Here is a 10000-nt window from a genome sequence, read left to right as displayed (position 1 = left end):
TAAACACACACAAACATATTTATGAAAAACGCACACGCGCGCTCGTACGTACGCACACTCACACACAAGAACACAAGAACACACACAAGTACACTCACACACATGCACACACACACACACACACACACACACACACACACACACACACACACACACACACACACACACACACACACACACACACACACACACATGCGCACACACACCTGTGCATCAATATGTTAGCGTTTAAATGTGATTGCGTATTTTTAAACTCTTGGTATTCTTCATCCATGCTTGTATTCATACATAGGTATATAATGGTATTACTGCCGCAAGGGAATCGTGGTAGTAGTGCTTGATGGAATCCTTTGTGTGATAAACGACCCCCGAGCTCGTGTGAATAATCCTGGACCGCGTCTGGGATTGTCCGGGGAGCCGCAAGACGCACGGCCGGGCTTGTCCGGGGATGGCAAGACGCGCGTAACCAGGGGTGATAATGTCTTTCGTCATATAACGAAACCTGGGTCCGGATGCGGTACCAGAATCTCAGTGTCGTTCTCAATTCGGAAATTACCGCACCTAAAGGGTTTCGCTAATCCAGACCAACGACTTTGCCTGCGCCTACATTACCACTGTACCAGTTAAGCTACCCGGTTTATAACAGAAATGTCCTGATCTTTGCTGAGCATTTGATAAATGTTTGTTCGAAATAGTTGACACATAAAGCAATTTTTTTTCTTTTTTTTTACAAAAAATTTATTACTACTGGAAGAGACATTGTTCTGATATGTGATGTGTTTCTACATCTCATAAAGGCAAATAGACATATAAATAGATAATAAATAAGTAGATTTGCAACATAGACAAATAAATGGAAAAAAGTGAATAAATATACTAATTATATGGTATATACATAAGTCTCTATCTACATATCAAAAGATTTCTTCCCCTTTATATAGGAGTTTGTCTACATATATAACAATGAAGATAAACAAATAACTAATTAAAAGAATGGATCAGGGAAAAATTAAATTGCCCAGTTTTCCACTATACAATCTTTCATTCCTAGTTCACATATTGTATATCCATTTTGTCTTAAACTTCAGATGATTGTATTTAGCGTAGGAAAGGAAACCTTTACCTCATCGACGCTTACGTCAAGGATAATATATATGTACATATATATATATATATATATATATATATAATATATATATATATATATATATATATGTATTTATATATATACATATATACATATATATATATACATATATATACATATATATATATATATATATATATATATGTATATATATATGCAGGAAAAACACTGGGAGCGTGTATTCTTGAAAATGCAAGGTTGACCACGAAGAAAAACTATTAAAGCAGAGCGCTTTTGTGTATTCACATCTTCAGTGCAAATAATACATAGTGAAAGATACAAAGGTGCAGAATATATAGGTGGGAAACAAAGGGAACGTGGAGACATCCTGGTGAGAGAGGAGAGGCAGTACCCATGGACTAATTGTCCGTCCGCGTTTACAGTGGGTGTGGAAATGTCCTACATGTTTACAATTTATATATCTTATAAATTTTTCTTTAAATAAAGTTGTTTAGTTTATATGTTTATATTATTATAATTTTTCCGTACGAATAATAAATAGTGAAAGGTGCAGAGGTGCAGACAATACAGTGTGGTCCAACTGTCCATCTATGCTTATAATGGGTATAAAATGTCTTGTATGGTTATAACATACATCTTAGAAATTTCTTAACAAATGAAGTTATCTTACATGGTTGCAAGTTATTCACTTTATAATTTCCTTTTACAAATTTTAGTTTATATTATAATTTTCAGTGCAAATAATATATAGTGAAAAGGTACAGAGTAGGAAATAGTGTGGACCAACTGTCCTGCATTACAACTTATACATTTTAGAAATTTCTTTACAAATAAAATTATCTAGTTTATATAATCCTAGATTAAGGTTTATATTATCTTGTGTGGTCTTGATTAAACTGCTTTCGATTACATTTCTTTCGACTATATTGTTTCAATAAGTTATCATTTTAGCTTCTTCCCAATTAATAGGGTGGTTAAAAGTGCTGAGGTGTTGGAAAATACCACTGGACATATTTCCATCTTTAACACATTTCTCATGTTGTTTGATTCTAACTTCGAGGTCTTTTGCTGTTTGACCGATGTAGAACTGGTTACATGATTTACAGGGGATTTTGTATATGCAGCCTTTGGGACAGTTTTTTGAATTGTTGATGAGGTATCTTTTAACAGTGTTACTATTCATAAAGGCTACATTAACATTGAATTTCTTAAGTAACTTGGGGACATTGACTATGTTTTCATTAAAGGGTAATACTAATAAATTGTTATAGACAAAGTGATTAGTTGGATTGGGGTTATGATATGATTTTTTTTAGCAAAGTTATATGAAGAACCAATGAACTGTTTTGGATATTTCAGTTTGGCACTTATGTCATAGATATTTCTTATTTCCTCATCAATGTACTCAGGGCTGCAGATGCGTAATGCCCTGAGAAACATCGATGAGAAAACAGATCTTTTAATATTATCGTGATGAGAAGAGTAGTAATGTATATATGAGTTTACATTAGTTAATTTCCTATGTATGCTAAATTGGAAGTTTCTTTCTGTTCTGTGAATTTTTACATCTAGGAACGGCATTACTCCTTCAATTTCTACTAAATTTAATGGAGTGGACTAAGTTGTTGAGTTTGGTAAGGAAATGGGTTATGTTTGTGTTATCCGGCCAAAGGCAGAGAATGTCATCAACATAACGTAGCCAGGTGATGTTTACAGGAATGATTTTGCTTAATAAATTTTGTTAAAAAATTCCATATATAAATTACTAAGGACAGGGGAAAGAGGGTTTCCCATGCTCATTCCAAAAGTTTGTATGTAGAACTTATTGTCAAATTGAAATTTACAATCTTTAACACACAGTTTGATTAATTCTATGATACAGTTTGTAGGTAATGGTAAAGTGTGTTTATCTAGTTCAACTGTTAGAAAATCTAATAAATCATCAACTGGGACTTTGGTAAAAAGAGATATAACATCGAAGCTAATTAATTTAAAGTTGTAATTTGGTTGTACGTTTTTAAGTTTGTCTATAAGTTCTAAATTATTATTTACATGGGCTGTGGATATTGTTCCAACCAATGGACTAAGGATAGTTACCAGCCATTTTGAGAGCTTATAGGATGCTGATCCTATAGACGAAATTATTGGCCTAATGGGGTTACCTAATTTATGAGTTTTAATCACTCCATACATGTATGGTAAAGGGGGGCTCGTAGAGGTAAATTTCTTAATTAATTCACTATGGTCTTTGAGAATTATCTTAATCTTTTTGTTATAAATACTATTTACTGACTCAATGGGATTATTTCTAAGTGGAGTGTATGTGCTAGTGTCATTTAATAAGATTTGCATTTTTTCTATATAGTCTTTCTTATTTAGAATTACAATTACTTTTGATTTATCAGCTTTTGTTATGTGTAGGTCATTGTCTTTCTTTAAATTACTGATGGCGATTTTGAACCTTTTTGGGCAATTAGGGGTAATTTGTTGAGACATTGCACCATATACTATACCTTTACAGATATTTATGTCATCAATCGACAATTCTTGATTTAGTTTGAGATTGCAGAAGGCTTTTCCAGCGTCAAGGACACTGTTGTTTAGTTGGTTATTAGAAAAGCTAAGTCCATAACCTAAGGCTACTGTTACATTTTCACTTAATATCTTGTCTGAAAGATTGACAAAATCCGGGTTGGCATGTTTAGTCACTATTTTTAATGAGCACTTGTAACTTCTTATCTATCTTTTTTGAGTGACAATTACACACGGATCTCATTTTGTTATAGCAATAGTCCAAAAGTGTTTTCTTATTTTCAGATGGTATGGTGTTTTGGAAATTGTGCCACTTGTTCCGTTTGATTCGAAATGCTTCTTTCACTTCTAGTTTGGAAATTTCAATGCACTTTTTTAAGATAGTCCGTTGAAATGCATCAAAGGGGCGGTCCGACATCTTCACAAGTCGTTGGGGAAGTATAGATCTTGGTAACACTTGTTCTTTCAGGCACTTTTGTATGAATTGTAGACGTAGTCGTGATTTGTGAGCCTTCACTAACGCCCACGAGAAGTCGTTGACAAAGGGGGCCAGTCCTGGGTTGAGAAGTACAAACTTGTGGTAGGGACGTGTGGTAGCCATTATAAAGTCAATAAATTGCAACCATGTAGGATAACTTCATTTGTTAAGAAATTTCTAAGATGTATGTTATAACCATATAAGACATTTTATACCCATTATAAGCATAGACGGACAGTTGGACCACACTATATTGTCTGCACCTCTGCACCTTTCACTATTTATTATTCGTACGGAAAAAATATCATAATATAAACTAAACAACTTTATTTAAAGAAAAATTTATAAAATGTATAAATTGTAAATATGTATATATGTATATATATATATATGTATGTATATATATATATGTATGTATATATATATATGTATAATATGTATATATATATGTATATATATATATATGTATATATATATATATATATATATAATATATCTATATACATATGTGTGTATATATATATGTGTGTGTGTGTATATGTTATATATATACATGTATATATATATATGTATATGTATATGTATATATATATATGTATATGTATATGTATATGTATATATATATATGTATATGTATATGTATATGTATATATATATGTATATGTTTATATATATATGTATATATATATGTATATGTATATATATATATATGTATATATGTATGTTTATATATATATATATATATAATGTATATATATATATATATATATATATATATATCTTATATGTATATATTTATATATATATGTATATGTATATATATATCATGTATATATATATATATGTTTATATATATATATAATGTATATATATGTATATATATATATATATGTATATATACATATAATTATATATATATATATATGTATATATATAATATTTGCAAGCGCGCGTGTGTATGTGTGTGTATTATATATATATATATATACATATATATATAATATACATATATCATATTTATGTGTGTGTCTGTGTGTATATGCAACACAAATCACAATTCGCGTGATCTAAAAGTGTCCGAATAACCACTGCGAAATATAACCTACGAATGACCAAACGTTTTCCTTTTAGACATTTTCACGGTGAATGAGATAACCAAATGGAACACAAAGCAATACAGAAATAACTAGAGAATAAGTGATGAGGGGATGTACAAAGGGAGGGTGGTGATGTAGGGGAAATGAGGTCTGGGCACTGTCCAAATGATCTCAATTAGGGTCACCATGTTGTACTACAAGCTTCTTTATGATAAGGTTATTTGAATTTGAATCTCTCTTAAAAGCGTATTTAGTATGACTGGATTCAATGATGCTCCTGTCCTACAGTGAATTTTTATTAACAATTTTCCTGGTGTTGTTTCGGTCATAACTCTATCCAAAATCACATGGACAAAACCCCCACTAGATTGCTGACTGGTTCTTACACATCACTTATGTTGGTTTAATATCATGTTTAGTCTTTGCTTGTTTGACCATTGTTGCATTCATCGCAGTGCTTACATGAAATACTGTTGATATATCCTGCATCATTGTCAATGGATTTTTTTTTAATAAGGAGCCTTTTGATGGTACTGTTCTTAAATACGACATTGATATTAAAGATTTTGAGGATATGTAGAAGTCTCAGAGATTCTTGGTATTAGAATAATTTATTCGAATTTCATTATAGTTAGACTTCTTTGCCATTCTCGGACATTTTCAACAAGAAATATAAATTCTTCCAAGTTTATCATCAAAACATTCAGGACTCCATGGAAGAAAAAAAGAAAAAAAAAGAAAGAAGAAAAAAGTGTTCATTTTTTTATGATGAGTGCAAGAGAAATGAACATAGGAATGAATATGGTAGGCTTTCTAGACATTGAACTTGAAGTATCTAAAACTTCCGTGTCAGAGAACATCCAAGACAGGTGATTTGTAATTTTGTTTAATCTCTTTGGTAAACTTAAATGATAAAATAAGATTATCCAGCTATAGGAGGAAGTACCCTAAATTAAGATATTCAGGCCAGACACGCAAAATATTATCTAAATAACTAAGCCAAAGAACCTTCTGCGGAAGAATATTAGAAATAACTTCATCTAAAAAATATCCATTATATCACTTGGTACTGGGGGCAAAGGGTTCCCATTATAAACAAACTCGACATCAAGAACACAAACTTTAATAAGAAATAATGATATTGCGAAACAGGACTGGTAAGTCATGATGGATTAATTCCTCTTCTAAGAACTAAAGAAAATCATCCACTGGAACACATGTGAAAAGAGATGTAACATAATAACTTGTTTAATATATATACATATATGTAATATATAATATATATATATATATATGTAATATATATATACATATATATTTATATCTGTATGAATATAATATATATATATATATATATATATATATATATATATATATATGAGTGGAAAGTGTGATGAGGTAAACGCCAAAATATCGTAGGAGTTTTATTACTACTGTCTCGTCCTTTAGAGGATTTCATCAGAGTATACACTAAGAAAAACATTCACTGCTTATATACTTCACTTTGCTTGCCCCATTCCTACCCGATCTCCGTCCTTCCTCCGCTCCGCTTCACCTCGAACAAAGTAGCTAATCAACTTTGATAATTTAATACATCCTTCTCTATGGTTATTGCAAGACTTTGAACCAATGTACGCTGCTTCGATTATTTTTCTTTCTTGTTTTCTCAGTCCTTTGTGGAGCACCCAACTTCAAACACCCGAATGAAATCGGACAGTTGCTCACAAAGGCAGGGTTAAGAATTGCATATGGCGCAGGGACCAGAATAAATGAAATCATTAAAAACAAAAACAAAAATGAGTACCAGATAGGTGCTGAGGACAGCCTGATTTTAGAATTCTTTGCAAAGCTGTCCCGTCAGTCATTTTGGGGAAACTTGCAGAGGAATAAAAAAAAAAAGAATAAAAAAAAAAAGGCTATATGAACACAAGAATGACGTAAAAGCCCACCATTAGTGGTTCATATAGACAATTTTGGCCACCCTCCTGACTGAAAAAATACAGCGTGTGTGTGTGTGTGTGTGTGTGTGTGTGTGTGTGTGTGTGTGTGTGTGTGTGTGTGTGTGTGTGTGTGTGTGTGTGTGTGTGTGTGTGTGTATACATACACACACACACACATATATATACATTATATATACATATATATATCTGTATATATATATATATATATATATATATATATATATATGTATATATATATATATATATATGTTGGCTGCTACCAGAGAGCTTTAATTCCGTGGCACCACCTCGATAATGGAGAGATTACGCCCATATTTCACCTAGCCCCTTCATTACCAAAACAGTTATGGATGTAGCATCCTTAGACGGCCGTAATGGCAAAATAAGTATTTACTCAGCTCAGAATCCAAGTCACTGCTTCTTATGAGAAAGTAAAGAGTACACGAGGAGGAAAAGATAGGGAAGGCCTCTTAAAAGCAAAATGTAACGAAGACATATGCGCCAGTGTGTTCCTCGTCGTTGATTCTTTGCGCTCAAGTGCCCGTGCATTTGAATGTACAGGTTTGATGTTTTCATAGAACTGTGTATATAGAGTTGAATAGCGTGTGTATGTGTGTGTGTGCACATTTATGAGCATATTACTCGATGACTGACTGGGATGTGTCCGTATCTACAAGCAAAAATGATTTAGTTTGTATATGTTTATATCCGTGTATGATATTTATATAGTCATTCAATCAACCAATCAGACAAAGGAAATCGACTTCTGTGCAAAGTGTCTCCCAGTCTGTCACTCATGTAACTCTTGTTTTTATCTTATTTTTCTTATTTTTGTCTGGTCTCCATCCCCCATGCTTCCTGTCTCGTGGTGTCCAGTCAGTAACAAACCTGTCTATCCCAGTCTGTTCTATGTATCGGACGACTACACCAATGCCAGCAATGTCACTCATGCAATTTTTTTTTTCTTTATCTTATTTTTCTACTTTTTGTCTGGTCTCCATCTCCCATGCTTTCCATCTAATGGTGTCCAGTCAGTAACAAACTTGTTCTCTCTGACATTCGCTTTTCTGGATACATTTCCTGTCCAACTTCATTTCCGCCTTCTTGAATATCTTTCATTCCATTCTGTTCTTTTCATCATTTGGCGTTCCTGATCTTAGTCTCCCCTGACTTCGTTAAGCTACATGTTTCACATACAGACCAAACCTATTACAAACTGAATGTGATTTTCGAGTTTCAGATATAAAACTAAAGCCTCTTGTGAAGTTTATATATTTACCCAAAAACTCTCCAATCGATAAAGATCTATTTCATTACATTTTCATAATATTTTGTTTCAGCATGTGTCCTCAATACTCGTAGTTATAATCTTCAACTTCAAGATTCTCAGAGATGGTTATAATTACTTACCTTGAACTTTACAACTTGCCACGAGGGGATTTTCAGAGTATTTATTATTTTAAGAATGGAAAAGTTTGGACATTAATAGAGAAAATCTTAATCACGACAGATTTGTTGAAGATAACATTCTAATGTCATATATAGAAGACTTCAAAAACATGTTCCATGATCTCCGTAAAGATACATTGGACAAGTTATTGTATGTTATATATACGAATATATGTATATATATATATATATATATATATATATATGTATATATATGTATATATATAATGTGTGTGTGTGTGTGTGTGTGTGTGTGTGTGTGTGTGTGTGTGTGTGTGTGTGTGTGTGTGTGTGTGTGCCCATACTGGGATGCCCATAGTGTCGCTCCATATTCCAGTTTTGGTCTAATCAATGTGACTAACATTTTTTTGTCATTTCTTCATCCAAGTATTCAAATGCCACTTTCAATGACCTTAGTAGGTTGTATATTTCACCTACTATTTTGTTAATATGTCTGTCCGGTATCATGTCATTGCTGGTTATCATTCCAAGGTCCCTTTTCGAGTGCACTTTTTTTTTATTTCATTTTCACAAATTTTGTAATTTTTTGAAATTCTGTTTTTGCTTTTACCAAACTCTATGCTACATTTCTTGATATTAAAGTTCACCTCCCACTTTTGAGCCCATTTCCAGATTGTGTCCAGGTTTGATTGTAATGAGTCACAGTCCTCATTTGTTGATACTTTCTTTAATATTTTTGCATCACCTGTGAAGAAATTCATATAACATTCAAATCCTTCGTCCATGTCGTTTACATGATTGGCAAACATGATTGGAGTCAGTACTGACCCTTGTGGAACTCCACTTATCATTTCTTCCCATTTCGAGTATTGTGCGTGTGTGTGTGTGTGTGTGTGTGTGTGTGTGTGTGTGTGTGTGTGTGTGTGTGTGTGTGTGTGTGTGTGTGTGTGTGTGTGTGTGTGTGTGTGTGTGTGTGTGTGTCCCCACAGGAGTGAGCTTGGTATATCATTGTTCTAGTTATCTCCCAGTAGTAAAACCGTACCAACATAGGATCAGCCTGGGAAGAAGAAGCATTTTCCCTATATGTAACCACCACACAGAAGACATTGGTCTCATTGTACTACACTGTCTTACAGTGACTTTTCCCAGACAAAAATACAAAATCCTTTTCTGAGTCACATATGAATAGACCAGGCGATCGTGACAGGTCTTTTTGGGGGGCAGCGGTTCCTCTGCAAGTAAGAAACGGTGCAACTGGTCGATTGAATGCCTCTGTCTTTATGGGCATATTAGTGTATGAGCATTAATGTACACAAAAGTTTAGAACACATGACTTGTACGTAGACGCGATACTCCAGAATGAGAGTGAATGACATGTTAACAGTCATTCTTTTGGTATGATACGAGATATTTC

Source organism: Oratosquilla oratoria, chromosome 19, assembly GCF_046742065.1.
Source record: "Oratosquilla oratoria isolate Oo_2021 chromosome 19, ASM4674206v1, whole genome shotgun sequence".
Classification (NCBI taxonomy): Eukaryota; Metazoa; Arthropoda; class Malacostraca; order Stomatopoda; family Squillidae; genus Oratosquilla; species Oratosquilla oratoria.
Note: the sequence above shows the minus strand (reverse complement) of the source record.